General features: G+C 32.1%; 1 protein-coding gene across 3 annotated transcripts in view; it reads right to left on the bottom strand.

The window, feature by feature from the left end:
* The window catches only part of Helz (Helicase with zinc finger), a 492,230-nt gene that overhangs the window by 309,134 nt on the left and 164,042 nt on the right, over positions 1-19,054 (bottom strand). The window lies entirely within an intron of this gene.

The raw sequence follows: 19,054 nt of genomic DNA, 5'->3' as shown, positions 1-19,054 counted from the left end.
CCTGTCAGAATTCCATTCTCATGTAACTAAGTCTCACTCATTTCAACAATTTTTGGATGAATTAATACATTCAGAAAGATGGAGAAAATGCAGATCCATAAGTCACAAAAATATTTGTGAAATTAAACTGTGTAGTACAAAACCCGATTTCAAAAATTATATTGATATTAATGATGATATGAATATTTATTACACATACATATTATTCCTTTTGCATACTTTCTATAAGTAAACACATGCTTGCACTGTCAATTTTTCTAATGTCATGAGAAGTTTATATTCATATTAAAATCTCAAAAATAAATAGAAGAGAACACAAACACTGAAAAAAGCATAATGCTTGACTGAAACTTAACTATTTTTAGCACTCTAAGTAAAGATATCTCTTTTATAGCTAGCGTAATAAGAGACACACATTTTCCAGGGTAAATTAAAGATGCCTAGAAACTATATTTTGGTTTCAACTTTTATCCAAGTGTAAGCAAACAAAGTTTGTGCATGAAGTATCTTTAGAACTAGACTATTTGATTTGTATATAGGGACCTTAGTATCCAACAATGCAAGACAAATATCCTTACACACACGTATAATGCTATGAATTATGGGAAGGGCCACTACCCAGACCTGTTATGCCCTTTACTGAGGTCTCATCAGTGGAAGTCAGATTGAGAAGAGATAACAAGGTTGAAGTAATGCTGAAGTCATATTTCTAATATACAAGTGTGTCAGTCAAGATGACACACTATTGTATATGTATGTTGAAAAAACAAATTATTTAATTACAATTGAAGATAAATTTCACAAACTTTTGGAATGGAAAGGCATTCATTACAATTTAAGCTAGAACATTGAAGTAAGGCTTCAGATGCAAAATTTGAAATTATCCCATTGGATCTAGTAGCTTGTGTTGTATCAATACCATGTTAGGACAAATTAAATTAATGAGGATTGATAAGATGGATATGGTGAAATTATTATTATTAATCTTGCCATATGACCAAAATAAGACAAGCTGCAAAAGCATAGTAAACACCAGTTAGTAGTCCCATTAGTAGTTTGTCTTTTGGTGATGGTAAGAGGTGGATTGGTTGATAGAATGATTTAGAATTTCTTAAATAATTATGCCACATTCAGAAAACTTCTTTTCTTGGAGGATGTTGAGGGTAAGTAACAATAATTTTTAACAATGCCATTAGTAGGAGACAAATTTCATCACCTGGTGTGAGACCACCATCCTGCTTACTGGAGACCTGAAGTAACTTGAAAAAGTTCCATATTTGGTCTCTAGAACAGAGTTTCTGAACTATGCAAAAATAAATCAAAAATTATGAAAAAAAAAATTATAAAATTCATAAAAATGGGAGAAAAATCCCTAGCCCACCTATGGTACAAATGTGTTATAAGTTTACTAGTTTTTGTGGGTGGGAACCATATAAAAATTTGCTTGATATTTTCTAATTCCCATTGATGTGGTAAGATACTTGGAAGGATACCAAGAATTTTATAATTCTGTATTTTTGATATGAATAAAGCACAGATGAAACAAGAATATAGTGACCCATAAATGCTCATTTACAGTAGACTGAAGATGAACATGATCCATCAGATTCACATTTCATGTGTATGCAAAAATTTATTCATCCTGATGTTTTTCTAAAATAAATTTGATTCAAGGAAGTAAATTATTAATTTTATGTAGAAATTAAAGGAACTTTAATTCTGTGCCACTCTTAACAGTGAAAATGTCATCTAAATTGTAGAGGAATACCTAACTCTCAATCCTAAATTTTTATATTTTATTTTATTTAATTAATAAATATTTTAATAAAGGTTTAGGATTGAGAGTTAAGATTCCTTCATCAAGGCATTCTAAATAAAAATTAGCCCAATGACGTAATTATTATTATGTGACACCTCCAGGGAGTCCAAAGACTCATCGAGGGAGGACTTACTGCACAACTCTCTGTCTCTACCACTCAATCCACCAACTACAATGAACTGGAACTACACTAATGCCATCTACCGCCCACCACCACCACTAGCATTTTCACAAACAATCACAAATATCTATGCCCACGGCTGGATTCGAACCCACAGCCTTTTGGCTGGAGAGCGGATACGCTAACCACTCAGCCGGTAATAGAGGTGAACCCATCATAATTCCTTCAATTGTTTGTAATGTTTATCTTCCCAGTTGAAATATCCAGAAATTATCATAAAGTTGAATAGATAAGATGGATATGGTTCTATAATGTCAGATAGAAATTCTTGGGATAAAATTTTTAACATCTTAGTATGAGGAATATTTGTGAAAAGGGATACAATGTCAAAGCTTACCATAACATCTAAAGGTGCAAGTTTTGTCTTTAATTTTTAAGAGAAATTTTACAGAATTTCTATTTGACATTAGACTTATTCAAATTTACAATTACTTCTGAATATTTCACCTGAAAAAATGAACTTTATAAAGGAAATGTGATGGGCTTACCACCAAATCTAGCTAATTTTATTATGCATTCTTCAGGAAACAACTTCAACTCTTGACCCTAAACTTTTATGTGGAATTGTCACCATTTGGTGAGACACAGAAGCAGAACTTTTTTACATGAAGTTAATAATTTCCATCCTTGAATCAAATTTACTTTAGAGAAATAACCATCAAGGGATGTTTCTTTTCTGTTTAGGACATACACATCAAACATGAATCTGATGAATCACTTTCAACTTATGGCTACCAAAAACCAACTTTTATACAGATTGATATATTCCTATTTCAACTGCACCTCCCCATCTCAGAAATACGGAATTCTAAAACCTTGTTCTGAATATACATGGACATAGATATACTGGATAAACCTCTTCAGATTTTTGCCATGTAAGCAAAGCGGTGGACTATACTAGGCAAGAAAAACTGTCTACCATGTAAAGAAATTCATAAATATGGGCCACAGTGGGATTTGGATCCACATTCTGCTGATCGGAAAGCAGAAACACTATATACTTGGCCAACTCGACCAGCAATATACATGTAGTGTGTATATTCGCCACATCAAATGTACTTCAGAATCTAGCAGAAACCTCCACAAATTTAATTTTCTTGCCAGCTTTACAAAGCAGTTTCTCACCAGGATATGAAAATAGAAGTAATAAGGGATAACTTTATCCAGTGTCATAGTCTGGTGATTCCATGTTCATGCTACGTCTCAATGCAGTACTTAGTTTACGTAAATTTTCTCAGTCTCACAGAATTAGGCTGACCATATTTCCTTAAGACAAAAACAGGACGGAGATTATGTAATATTCTACATTCATGAAAAAGTAAGACGATAAAAAAAGATTTTCACCAGGTAAGGAAATAAAGTCCATAATTTTGTCTTGAACAGCACAACTGGCAAAAAGTACTGCACAACGACTGGAAAAAGTTTGATGCATCTAACAAGAAGAAATGTGAATGTAGCGTGCTGAAAAAGTCTGCTTACGATAGACAGAAATGTTGATGGGACCATCTTCTTTTCTTTGGATGTGTACATCCAGGAAGGAGATACCCTGTGGAGATTCTTTCTCTAGCATGAATTTTATGTGAGGATGAAGAAAGTTGATTTTATCTAGAAACAAGTGTAGATCTTGTTCAGAATGATCCCAGACAGCAAAGACGTCATCAATGTATCGTAGCCAGATTTTTGGTTTAGGATTTTTTTTTCAGGATGCTATATTCACAATTCTTCGGCTCATCATCCATCTCAACAATTTGACATCACTGAATCATTAGTAACCAGAGCACACAGATTCTGCTCCTCCGAAGAATCTTTAAACCAAGAATTGGAAACAATCAAAAATACAGCCATACAAAATGAATACAATCCAAAGACAACTCGAAAAATCATCAGTCACTTCCCCACACATCAACCTAGACAAGAACAAACTCATAGGATTCCCATACCTTATGTCAAAGGCATCTCCAAACGTATTTTAAAAATTATGAAGAAATATAAATTGGCTACTACCTACAAACAAATCAATCAAATATACAATTGGTTACCTTCTCCTAAAGACATACTCTCACCTCTAATGCTGCCTGGTGTGTACGAGGTCCCATGCTCCTGTAAATTGTCCTACTATGGACAGACAGGTAAATCCATTACCAAACGCATTTCGGAACATCAAGACCATATCCGTCTTATTAAACCGCAGAAATCTGGCCTCACACAACACGGAATTGAAAATCCTAACCATAAGATCCATTGGAAGAAGACCAAACTTCTACACAGATATTCATATAAACATGAACGTTTATATAAGGAAAGTGCTGAAGCCCTACGTCACAGTTCTAATTTGAACCGTAATGACTTTCTTACTATCCCTAAAATCTGGGAAACTGTCATCCTAAATTGTGTAAAATAATTTTTATATATGTTATCTCATTTTAATGTAATCTTTTTTTTTTTTATCAAAATTAAATTAAAATAGACATATTTTAATTTAATTCTTTAACATGCTACTGCACGCATATAGAGATTCCATTGTAAGCATGCACCCTAAATATATGTGATTCCTAGTATTGTTTGAATTAACTGTACTGACGATGTCCTATGATACTTAAGACGAAATATTTACTTAGTAAAAAATCTTATTCTTGTGGTTACATGTGTATTTTAGTCATGAATGCTCCACAGGTTTCATAATACAACAAATTACTGGTATCCATTGATATAAGATTATATAGGTTATGAATAATAATTTATGATTGACCAATATTAAAGTATATTTATAGTTTTTATTATTTAAAAATGCAGCAAAAACAACAGGACAGCCGAGAAATATGGGGAAAAAAAAAAAAAAAAAACGGTATTGTCCAGTTCAAAATGATATGTATTGTCAGCCTACACAGAATGGGATTTGACAAGCATTCAGTTCCATCAGGAAATTTTGAAGCAAATCAAGATACCTGTTAGTAATTGTAACTCATCTTATCCAAATTTTGGATTGTAATAGTTTTAAATCACTATTTTTCTGTTATTTTTTGAATGGTAAGTTAGTTACGAAACAGTTAAATAATAGAAAAAGTTATTTATGAAATAGATAAAGAGATAACTAGAACATACTCACCCAACCCAGTTTCAGTATTGCAAAAAAGATGGAACCGCAGCAAGTAGCCATGAAACAATAAAAGAAATATGGCCTAATCATTATAAAGAAACATTTGCAGCCGAAGAAAATATAGATCAAGACAACTTTAACGCAGAAGAAACTTTTGACACAAAAGGCATACTAAATGGAGAAATACATAGACCAATCAAACAAATGAAAAATAATAAAGCACCAGGCATAGACAACATTCATAATGAACTTCTAGAAAAAGGGGAAGAAAGCATAATAAATTACCAAAGGGAACTGTTTAACAAAATACTAAAGAAAGGAAATTTACCAACAGAATGGAGAACAGGCCGGATCATACTCATCTACAAAAAAGGAGATGTCAGATCCTGCAGTAACTATAGACCTATCACCCTTCTAAGCCATTGCTATAAAATATTCATCAGGATTCTTGAAAACAGAGTTAAACATTCCTATGAAGAACAGATGGAAGAAGAGCAAATGGGGTTTAGAAATAGAAGAAGCACAATAGATGCAATTTTCACATTAAACAAATTAGCAGATCTTATGAGAGACAAAAATAAAAAACTCTACTACAGTTTTTAACTTCAAACAAACTTTTGACTCAATAAACAGAAGCAAACCCATTAAAATTCTAGAAAACAGAGGGTTCGACAAATACCTATTAAATTGTATCAAGAACTACAGAACTACTATTCAAAAACACAAGCAATAGCGAATTACAAAAACATAGAAACAGATCAAATAGCAATTAAAAAAGGAATTATTCAAGGCTGTCCATTGTCACCATATTTATTCAACCTGTACCTAAAAGAAGTAGTAGACAAAGGACTACAGATGTGTGAATGCATAACTGTAAATGGAAGAAATATAATACATTTAAAGTATGCTTATGACATAATTATCACTACAGACAGCTAAGAAAAATTAGAAAATATCCTGACCAAGCTGCATCAAACAAGTAACAAATATGATAATATGAAAATCAATTTTAGTAAAACAAAACTAATGGTAATAGGAAGAAAAAGGGAAGCAATCCAAATAAAAATAGACAACATTAATATAGAACAAGTAAAGCAGTTCAATGATCAATGAAGATCTAGACTATTTTGAAACTATCAAACACAGAATCAATGATGGATGGATAACAATGGGCAGACTACAAAAAATATGGAACAATAAAAGATTAAGCAAAGAACTCAAATTAAAGATATATAAAATAATGAAAATTCCCACAGTACTCTATGGCTCAGAATGCTGGATCTTAAGAAAAAAATAAACGAATAAACTCAATGCTTTTGAAATGAAATGCCTAAGAAAAATCAATAGAACAAACTGGACAGAAAGAAAAATAATGAAAAAGTCAGAGAAGAACTTAACTTTAAAGAAACCATAATTACAGCACTAAAAATGAGCCAACTAAGCTGGTTTGGACATGTTTCAAGAATGAACTCAGAAAGACTACCAAACATATTATTAAATGGTAGAATTGAAGGACAGACCAGCAGAGGAAGACCAAGAAAGAAATGAATTGACAACATTAAAGAAAGCATCCACTTAAACTCCATAAAAAGACAGCAGACAGAAAGAAATAGCAAAAATTCGTCTTTGAGGAACTCAACCAGCCATGAGCAAAAGAGAAGAAGTTAGTTACTGTTTCTTAATACAGTACAAAGGCTCTTGCTATCCTATAGGAGCTTTAATGTGGTATCCCGCTGCAGTTTGAACAGTTAGTTAGCTGAGTACTGCTTTCCCATATACTTTAAATATAACTGATTTTTATTCCCCCCCCCCTCCCTTACTGGGTAAGAAATCCAGTGAGTAGAACTATTAGAACTTAGTTTTTAATCTATATGTATTTTTCACATGTTGTATGTTATAGTATTAGTTGGAAGAAACATTCGCTGATTAAAATCAAATCAATGGCTCAAAATGTCTCTACTTCCACAATATTCTTATTTTTATTTTTTATTTTTTTTTGCCTGGTTACTTTGTAACCAGGTGAGTTTGAGTTATTGAGTGTGAGCTGAACTAGTGGAGGGACTGAGAGCTAAGTTAATGGTAGAAGTTGTGTTTCCCATGCAAGTAGGAAAATGATGTTTTCCCCACATTATTAAAATACTCTGAATGAGAGATAGGAAGTTCTTTTTTTTTTAATCATTATATTCAAAATATTCTTTATTCTCTCTTCCCCCAGAAGAGGGATTAACATTAATGTACAATTTTTTTTTTTTCTTTTAATGGTGCAAAGACACCAAAGGTCATATTGTGCCAGGACACAGTTTACAGCAGTGCATATGGTAAACAGTTAGTAGGACAATCACACACACATCCAAGCCCTTGGCAGGATTTGAATCCGCAGTTGCTTGGCTGGAGAGCGGATATGCTAACTACTCAGCCAACCAGACTAGAGTGTGTGAATGTGAGGGTAATTAAGTATGAAGATGAAGACACCATAGCTACACCACTAAAAAGTCAAACCTTTTTATATGACTTCCACTCTCAAAATGTAAACCTACAGTGCATTAGTACCATGTGTGGCTCATGTTTTTTTTTTTAATATATTTATTCATTTTTATACAATTTGGAAATCCTGCTCTAGAGCTTACATGTGAAACTTTTTCACACTATTTCATTCTTCGAATAAGTCAGGTAGCACTCTCAAACTGGATGATGAATTTGTTTCCCATCTAAAGATATTCACAAACATACAAGGCTGCAGGGAGATTTGAAGCCCCAACCTATTCAGTGAGGAGGAGAGATGCTATCCACTAAGTCAAGTGGGGACTTTACAGAATTCTTCCTTTAACATGGTAATGAGGCATGTGTACATAAAGGATATTGAGCTATATAGGCAGTAGTGTAATCCAATAATATATAGGCAGTAGTGTAATCTAATAATAGGGCTTCCTGAGCTGGACAGGTAGAAAAACGAAGAGTCAGGGATTCTCACTAGATGCAATATAGAGCTACAAGATTGGTAACCACTTCAAAAATGCTATGCTGAAGTTCTAGCAAGATGGAATACAATCACCTATTAAAACCATTAATAGTTCAAATATATGACAGATCATAGTACTTGGCATTATAGGGACTTTAGTTTAGTAATAAAATCAAACTATCAAATAAGATGTGCAACTAATTTGCATACAAAAAGTGAGAGCAATATCGGAAGATAAAAGAGGAATAGCTATAAACATGATATGGAATAAAACAGTTCAAAAGTGAGATGAAAAGAAAATCAGAAGAATGTATAACATTAAAATCAGGAAATATGTTTTAATGTAAAAGGACCAGAAGATATCAAACAGAGAGGAGTAGAAGACTTCTAAAAAAAGAGGATAGTAACAATGTCACAAAAGATGTTGGAATAACAGGGAGAATAATCTATAAAATAGCACAAATATAACAAAGGAAAACAAAATAATAAGGAAGAAAATAATGAAGATGAAGTAAAGGATATACCATAGTGTCACATTTTCCCACTAACATGGTAGGCTCAATGGTTTATCACAACCAAGTAACTAACTTCAAAGAAATCAAACTATGATAAAGCAGTTAATCATCTGCACATAATCTGCTGTGACTCAATTGCATGCCTTGCAAAATAAAAAATAATAAATTACAAAATGGCACTTAATAATTTTAAAAATGACCTTCTAAATTAAATTTAAAATTATTATTAGAACAGAAAAATCACTTTTCAGCTTAAAAAAGAAAAAGTTTCTTTGCATCCTTAAAAAAAGGAACTATGAATAAACTGAACAGCAGAACAAAATGAAAATGAAATATGATATTGAACTTCATAACCAGGAAAAACAGTTGAATCCCATTGTAAAAATAATCATAATTTACAATTATGAATATTTTTACAATTATTTCTCTATGTCAATATATTATTGCTTTCGTTTTTGTAACACACACATCAGCACTTGCGATGTGTCCGTTATTGATATTAATATTGTCAACATGAAATGTAAAGCATTTGAAATTTTGATGTACTTAGTGGATTCTAAAGTTGTGTTACTTTAATAATTTTAAATTACAATAAAAAATTTTAAGTGTTGTGTTTTGAAAAGACATTCTCGTTACGCTAATGGACACAACGTGTTAGCAATTATATTTAGTTTTTTGCTTGCCATTTACATGGAGTGCAAATGCTCACCAAGGAGTTTGATGGGTGATTGACAGCTGACAGAGAGCATTCGGTATCAGAGTAACAAGGAAAACAAGAGAGCTAATGAAGTTTAAGAATGCAGACTGAGAATTTTGTTCTTAGGAAGTTTTTAAGGTTTATGTAACATTCAGGAGAATATTAATACAAAATTCCAAAAAGGAATCGTATAACTATGAGTCTTTAAACTGAATATTCGAGGAAACTGAATGGAAAATTTCATCTTCTGTCTTAAGGACACCGGATTACTAGGGAAAAGTAACTGGTGAAATTTGAAACTGTAAAGTGGCTTAACATGAAGAGCTGTACTTAAATCAAATCTGTTATTTATGAAATAGAAGAAATTTCTTTCTCTGGTACAAAAATTAGTAAATTGCATGTCAAACTGAACTGCAAGAGGTAAGAGTATTTATATTTCAGTGAGACAAGAGGGAATAATATTATATGCTACATAAGGGTGATAAGAAAGGATCCCATGGAAAAGAAGAAAATGTTTATATTTTCGGAAAAGGCACTAGTAAAGAACCTGACTCTGATGAAGATTTTTGTTGTGAAAAAAGGTGTTTAGCCTGGAAGACGTGATTAAGTATATGTCAAACAATCCAATAATAGAATGAATCAAAGAATGAATGATTTTAATATTTTGGATAAGAAAATCCCTGAAGTATAGATTTAATTTAGAAGGCCATGGATCCAGTTAATTTTGTAGTTATTTATGTAATGTTATTTAAATAAATATATTGTTTTAGTTTTTATTTGGTCTTGAGTCAGTGATTTTCTGGATTCTAAAAGAAATAGTTGAAAGTCATTGCACCCATCAAAATTGAACCCTTATGAATTAATAAACACTCAGAGTATAAAAATCTCTTTATGGAGATGAAATAAAAGAAACAATCTCTTAACATCATGAATAGGTTTTATAAGACCAAACAGCAAAATGTTTAGGTTGAAATGGACAAACAAAAAAGTGAAAAGATTATATTTTATATAACATCTCAAAATCTTTAAAGATATTTCAGTCATCAGATATAGGAAGTGATCACAGAATTGCACAAGGAAAAATAAAGCTAAATACAGCAAAATATATAAAGACAATGCACTATATTTAGTAAAGTAAGATTCTTCCTTATACTAAGTGTATAGAGGATAGCAAAAAGACAAAACATTTGTTGCATATGTGCACGCACACACAAAAGAAACACATAAAACGATTGGGAAAAATATTAAGGAAGATAAGAAAAACAGAGATAAGAACATAAAATTATATCTTTCCTAAGAAATGATGTCTTAGGAAACAGTTAACAAAAATAAGATGACAGTATGAATACTATCTCACAAAAGAAAATTACACAAGAAATGAAAATGGACTAGATTAGGGTTTCCTAAATTTAATGGTATGTGATATGACAGATTTTCAGCGATATGACAGCACGTTTTTTTTTTTTTTTAAAATAATGGTTATAAAAATTTATTTTTATGCAACTCCAACTTACAAAACAGGTATTAGAAAAGATATAACTAGCACGTCAAGCTAATAATTCAAAGATATAACTGCTGCACATGGATAATATCAATCACTGTGCTGAAAATTAGTCACTTGTTTTTTGAGAAGTACTAAATTAATGGACTGCCTGAGCAGTCAGTAATGTAAATGTAATGGCAACAAAGAAAACAAAAAATATCATCCAAATACAAAGAAAATTATTTATTTGAAATTTCACATTTTTACTGACAGGCAAAGAGAGTGAATCTACTCCATTATATATCATAAGCTAGCCTGGTTGGCCAAGCAGATAGCATACACACTCTCCAACTAGCAGGCTGTGGTTCAAATCCCAAATAATATATGCATGTTTGTAAAACAAGCTTGTATATCTCAATAAATTTACAAGGCTTGTGATAAAAAAAAGTTTGGAGATGATCACAAATTGTGGTATGAAACCTTAAGCATTATTTTGAAACATACAAAAAACATCAAGTGAAACATTAAATTTTCTGAAGCAAAGCAAAACATCTAAGTATATACTGGAAACTAACTATCAAACCGATTTTGGGTTGGGTACTGAATTCCTGACTTTTTTTCTTAGCCTTTTTTGATGAGAACAATAGTGACTGACTACAAACAACTACTGTTTCACACTGAAGCTTGTTGACTTCTGCATGAAACCTTTAATCTAGGAGACTGTGCTCATGATTAAAATTGGCTTCTCATATCAGCATATCTTATACACTATACACTATATGAAAAGCTTACATCAGTATTCCACTGCAACAAAAAATGAATGCAGTGATTCCAAAACTAGAGCTATGAGTTGTTCATGCTAAGCTGGAACCTTTTCATTGTCTGAATGACTAACTTGAACTAATCAGAATAACTTGCTGAAAATATTTTGAACATTCTTCAGAATGTTCAAAATATTGAGAAATTGAAAGACCTGATAAAAAGTATTCATATAATCAACAGGGAATAGCAAATCTTTTATTGATAATGGAGCTTCCACTGTATTCCTACTTTAAGTTAAAATTAAGTTTAACTAATTAAAAACTCTATTAATTTCACATACCCTCGTATGTATTTTATGAAGATAAGAATGATAGTATTTGATACACGACTTGATGAATGAGCTGAAATAGTGAGATTTGGAAAAAATGTTGAAGGTTAGGGAATCAATAACTGAGAGTAGAAATATATATCAAAAACAGCCTGAACAAACTGAAGAGAAAATTGAAAGACCTGATAAAAAGTATTCATATGTATAATCAATAGGGAATAGCAAATCTTATATTGATAATGGAGCTTCCACTATATTCCTACTTTAAGTTAAAATTAAGTTTAACTAATTAAAAATTTATTGAAAACAGTATTAATTTGACATAGCTTCATATGCATTTTTTGAAGATAAGAATGACAGTATTTAATGCACGACTTGATAAATGAGCTGAAATAGTGAAATTTGGGAAAAATTTTGAAGGTTAGGGAACCAATAACTGAGAGTAGAAATACATATCAAACAGCCAATATAAAATGTTGGAAGTTTTTTCCCACTTGGTTAGACTATAATAAATTTAATTTAATCCTTTATCCAAGTGTAAGCAAACAAAGTTTGCACCTGAAGTATCTTCAGGACTGAGGCAACTCGTGGTAAAGGTGGACCAAGCTCTTATCAGTACTTGTCTTAGTATCACCCATAATGCAAAACACATCCCCTTGCGGACATGTATAATGCTATGCATTAAGGGAAGGCCACTACCCAGACCACTTTCGACCTTTATTAAGATCTCGTCAGTGGGAGTAATGGAGAAGTCATATTTACCTATATGAGTTGCCAAAAGGTGTCTCACCTTATTATTAAATTATTCTGAATTTAGAGAAAGATGTTGGAAGTTTTTTCCCACTTGGTTACACTATAATAAATTTAGTTTAATCCTTTATTCAAGTATAAGCAAACAAAGTTTGCGCCTGAAGTATCTTTGGGACTGAGACAACTCGTGGTAAAGGTGGATCAAGCTCTCATCGCTACTTGTCTTAGTAATTTAATAATAAGGTTTAACTTATTATTAAATTGGCAACTCGTATAGGTAAATATGAATTTTCCATTATTCCCACCTTAGTATCACCACCTCTGGGTCTGGCTCCAACTGACGAGACCTCAATAAAGGTCGGAACAGGTCTAGGTAGTGGCCCTTCCCTTAATGCATAGCATTATACATGTCCATAAGGAGATGTGCTTTGCATTATGGGAGATACTAAGACAAGTAGTGATGAGAGCTTGGTCCACCTTTACCACGAGTTGCCTCAGTCCTGAAGATACTGCAAGCGCAAACTTTGTTTGCATACACTTGGATAAAGGATTAAACCAATATAAAATATGAATAACACCAATAACAAAGATAATGAATCAAAAAGTATGAATTTAAAAAAATAATAAAAAACGAACACAAAACCTGTAATGCTGACTGTTTAGTTGGATTTGTCCATTACAAAAAAACTTTGCTATTCCAGGTTGGTTATCTAATATTAGTAGCTAAATGAAAATTTCAGAAAATCCAAAATATTCTTCCTAAGAATTTTTCCCTAACTGAATGAAGAAGAGAGCATATAAATAATCTTTTCTCCATTACTTTCCAAACATTACCAAATAAATTTGACACACTGAGAAAAGCAGATTCTGGAGATCAGGTGGCTTCTTGAGTTATGCTCAATAAAAATTTCTTGAACAAAACTCATGCCATTTTGGTTAAGAATTAATTCTCTCCATCCATCCCATAAGAGTAGGCAGTAAATCTCTTTCCTTTCTGACTACCATAACAAACACAGGTGAGATGGGATTCTCATTACTAGTTAACATCAAAAACTAAAAAACAAATGCAATCTTATTAAAACTCCATCATAAACAAATTAATATCAATCTGAATATTCTTTAATTATTGATTCATAAACACTTCCATTCTTCTCATTAAGGAACATATTTTTAAGTATGGATTTTGTAAATCAATTAGATTTATTAATACTTGTATTTCGATGTTTATTTTAATTTTTTCATTTTGCAAAATGAAAATTATATTACTTAAGTATAAAGAGCTAATAAGCTTCATTTCGGCAATGAAAACATTACTTAAATTAAGGGGATATTAAATCCCGCATAGCTTGCATTGGCTAACGCTAGTGTCGCCAATACTTTATAGTTTACTATAATCGGCAAGAAACTCTCTGATTCCGATCTTTGAGTTTCTTATTCGGTTTTAAAACTATGCAGGATTTAATATCCCCTTAATTTAAGTAATGTTTTCATTGCCGAAATGAAGCTTATTAGCTCTTTATACTTAAGTAACTTAATGGTTGCACCTGTTTGGAAAACTCGTTCACAGAGTACATAAGTTCTTTTCGCTATACCCTTTGGTATTAGGTCTAGCTACTCACTGATGAAGCCTCAAAAAAGGCTGAAACCGGTCTGGGTAGTGACCTCCCTCCATAATGTAATAACAGCATACATTTCCTAGGAAATGTGTTTTTACATTATGGAAAATACCTAAGAATAGCGATCTGAACTTCCTCCACTTCTGCCACGAGTTGCCCGGTACTGTACTACATACTAGGATCACTTGCATTGGCTAACGCTAGTGTCGCCGATACTTTATAGTTTACTATAATCGGCAAGAAACTCTCTGATTCCGATCTTTGAGTTTCTTATTCGGTTTTAAAACTATGCGGGATTTAATATCCCCTTAATTTAAGAAAATTATATTGTTTTCAGTTGATTTATTCAGGAATGAAGTTCGGGAAATGCTGGACTAGATATTTAAGACAAAAAAAAAAAAAAGCAGAAAGGATCATATTACAATATTTTGAAAACCAGTATAACATGAGAAACAATGTCAAAAAACAAGATTATAAGGATGGAAGAAAATATTTTAGAAATAGTAAAGTTTGAAATGGAACCTGCAGTAAAGATATTATTATTATGTGACACCTCCAGGGAGTCCAAAAACTCATTGCAGGTGGGATCCTACTATCCACCAAGTACAACGAACCGCAACTACCATCATCACAACTACAATAACGCCATCTACCGCACTCCACCACCACTAGTTACATTATTACATAAAATCACCAACATTCATGCCCACGGCAGAATTCAAACCCACAGCCTTTTGACTGGAGAGCAGATATGCTAACCACTAGGCAAACCAGGCTGGCATATGAAAATAATAATAAAAAAACAAATAAAAGATGTAATACGATTACAACATAAATGATATGAACAGAAAGAGAGTGAGGAACTGGGGGGGGGGGGGGAATATAATAATATATGTCTAAAAGAGAACATATTCCAGGAACTTGGACTAGTGATATCATGATACTATTGGGAAAAATCTAACAGGAAGAAAAAAATAAATAAATAAAAATAAAAAAATACACAATTACACATCATTGGAAGTTAGATACTTAAATGCGTCAAAGTGCTCTATTATATTATTTGAAGGTTAGCAGTGGCCAATGTCTCCTTCTAATTAAATTACAACCTACCTCTTACCTATACCTACTTTCCTCAGCCAGCATGAACCACCCAATCTCAGGTAACATATCTCCTTTTCATTCCTTTCTTCTTTATTAATGGTTTTATTTTAGTGTTTAGGCTTAGTGCTCTGAGACATCAGCCTCTGCTAAAATTCAAATTGAAAATTACAGCCCTATCCGTTTGCTATCAACAAGTACATAAAAACCGTACATAAAATTAACAAAAAACAGAACAAAAATTTTTAATGGATGTCAATTATATAACAATTTCCTTCATTGCAAAATCTCTGACTAAATATCAAGGTCATCGATGGTAAAATGATGATTATAAAAAGTCAAAATAAATATAGTGAAATAGAATATTTCAACTCTTTCAACTTTTAAAGTTACACAGTGGTCAGCATTCATAGAGAAGAATTTATGGAGACATAACATGTGTTAGAATAATTATCTTAATATCAGGAGAAACATTTGATGTTTCGACCTCTGTGTTGAGGTCATCGGGAAAAATACATATGTAGAAGATACAAGCTACATGACACTGCACTATACAAAAGTAAGATGAATCTAAATGCTTGTTAATTATTTAACCTAGCCTGACCACTTGTTTCCCTCCCCCACACACACACAAGAGGTCAGGCAAGGTTAAATAATTAACAAGCATTTAGATTCATCTTAATTTTCTACAGTGCAGTGTCGTGTAGCTTGTATCTTATATATATATTTTTCTGATGATGACCTCAATACAGAGGTCGAAACGTCTAATGTGACTTTCCTAACGTTAAGTAATTATTCTGACACGTGTTTTGTCTCCATAAATTCTTCACTATGAATAGAATATTTCAGTTTAACCATAACAATGGAATACATGATGTGATCTGTATAACAATTAAAAGCAGTGAACTCATGATTAAAATTCAAAAGTATTAAACAGCATTATAAGTAGAAAAAAATTAAGTATTTATCAGAATGATTTCTCAAAAATTATATACTTTAGTAAAGTTGTGAGATAAAACCAGTAAGGTAATCTTTACTTATTTGCATTTAGTTTGTGATATTGCAGCATACTATCAGTATCATTTTTACATTAAGAATTAATTAATTTTTGTGGAAGGGTGATTTGATTTTATTCCACCAAATTCTGTGATTAGGTAAAGTACTATCTATTTAAGTATCGAAATTCTAAAGATTTAAAATCAAAATTATGAGATTTTTTTAGATCTTTTTTAGCATGGCTAACATTTTAACATTTAAAAAAAAAGAGATTTAGTCCATATATGGAAGCATGTAATTAAAAATGTGTTATATTATTTTTTTAATTAGTAAACCTCTAGTAAAGATGACAAAACTATTCAGGGCAGTAGCACAACTCTGATTACAATATTTGTTGATCAAGAAAGAAAAGAGTACTTGCATCTCAAAATTTGTAATTTAAAATTTTAAAACTTGACATGAGGAAAATATTAAAAGTTCAACTAGTTTTCCTGCAATAGAAGAATTGTAGCCTTGCTTAACAAGCAAAGATTTTCATTTTCTCTGCCATGATACTTTGAGATATCAGACAGTAGTGTATTTGCACTGAATGTATATCTGAATAGGAATTTTGATATAATAAGAACTGTTGATTAAAAACAGAAGAGATGAATGTTCTGGAAAAGATGAATTTTCTGAGGAAAATTATATATCACAAGATGAAAACATTTTACTGAGAGAGAAAGTAGGATGAGAATGATAAGAAGAAAGGTTGTGAATTAAAGGATAAATTTCATTTTAAAGGACATTAAGATGAAAATGAACCTCTATAGTTTAGCTTGGTTTTGATGGACCCCTCTGGTTGGAAAGATCTGGATTTGAATCCTCCCTCCTATCTATAGGAGAAATCTTTATCAAGATCTTTCAGTCAAAAAGTTGAGTTAGCCAATCTCATATAGAGGTAGAGAGTTTCTTCTCTCAGAAATTTAGGTTTTTCATCCCTCAGAACAGGCAAACCGACTCTGCACACACACACACACACACACACACACACACACACACACACACACACACACACACACACACACACACACACACATGGGGGGGGGGGTCTGGAAAGTTCTGTAAACACCTAGAATAAAAATTATATTAAACCAACTGATATTACCACAAGAAAGAACATATGAGGATATAATAATATAAGAACATAAGTTACCTTCCTAACTCTGCCAATAGTATGTTCTTTCTTGTGGTGATATCAGCTGCTATTATCATTTTTGTTCTAGGTGTTTATCAGAACTTTCCAAACTCCCCATGTATCTAGAGACATAGGATGCTAACCGAAAGATGGAAGAGATTAGAGTTTCACTATCTTAACTTTCTACTGTACATTACAGATCTCAGGTAGAGATCCATAATAGTCTACCTCCTGAATGGAGATGACACTTGATGAGACAGAAAACTGAAAATGTAGATAAAACTGTTAAGAAATTGTACAGTTTCTTTAAAATATACTGGCCAGTGATACATATTTTGTTAAATGTTTTAAACAAGGAAATAATAAAATTTTAAATGATTTCACAGCTGCATTTCCGAGGAAACAAATAGGCAGAAACTATTGAAACTGTAGGTTCAAAAAAGTGTACAAGTATAATGCAATATTCAAGATATGCAGCAGAACTGCAAGAATCAGATAGGACCTCAGCCACAATTTATTATTATTATTACGTGACACCTGCAAGGAGTCCAAAGACTCATTGAGGGAGGACACCTGCTCTACAGTTCTCCATCTCAACCACTCAATCCAACTACAGAACCACAACTACACCAACACTATCTACTGCCCATCACCACCACTAATATTTTCACAGACAATCACAAACATCCATCCATCCATCCATCCATATGAGTTGTTTCACTAGATTTCAATGACCTATTGTAGAGAGAAAGGGAGAAGTCATTACAAAAAAATCATACTCAATCCTTTAAACTTTGTGTGCACTCCATTAAGTTTGTTCTTATCAAATACCTTGATCTGATAAGAACAAATAAACACCACTTCAAAGAGAGTAAATGAAGTGATTTTTTTCAGAAATGTTAATGCTGGTATTTGATGCTATGAAGGTCGTGGACCCTAGATAATTTTATTTACGAACTGAATTCTCAAACACATGGAAAGGCTTATGTTGGCAGCATGTTAATTTATTTTCATGGTATTGATGACAACACAGAATGATAAGAAATAATCCATATTTATTAACTTATTTGCTGATATTATATCCAGCATCTTCAGAGCACAAAACAGTTTGTCACAGTACACGGAACAATTTGGTATAACAATGGGACTAGTTTAAAAATTTTTATTGGACAACACAAGGAACTGAAGTCCTAATTAGGTGCATCTATTGGAAAAAGAGAAAACAAGTATTAATTAGATCTTAAAATGACTGTCTTCCAGCTTTTTCGTAGATTTATACAGCCATACCTTTTTGAGGTTTGGAGTAGGTTTTAAAGCTTAAGTGTACAACTTAAGTGTACAATTTAAAGAGAGATTGTTTTTGTTGATACCAAAAACAATCTCTTTTTCTGACTTATAACGACTTCTATGTAGCACTTTTGTTTTCTTATATTTGATCCTGTGTGAAGAGGTATCCAAGGCATGTTTTTTTTTTTTTTTTCATTTAGCCCATACTTAAGCTCGCTTGCATAAGTTTTCCATGAAACAGTCAGTGGGGAAATTCATCTACAATTCTCATGCTGCTTTTCCTTCCATT

This window comes from Typopeltis vanoorti, chromosome 9 (genome assembly GCF_054136105.1).
Source record: "Typopeltis vanoorti isolate ZY-2024b chromosome 9, IOZ_Tvanoo_1.0, whole genome shotgun sequence".
Lineage (NCBI taxonomy): Eukaryota > Metazoa > Arthropoda > Arachnida > Uropygi > Thelyphonidae > Typopeltis > Typopeltis vanoorti.
This window is presented reverse-complemented; position numbering and strand designations above follow the sequence as displayed.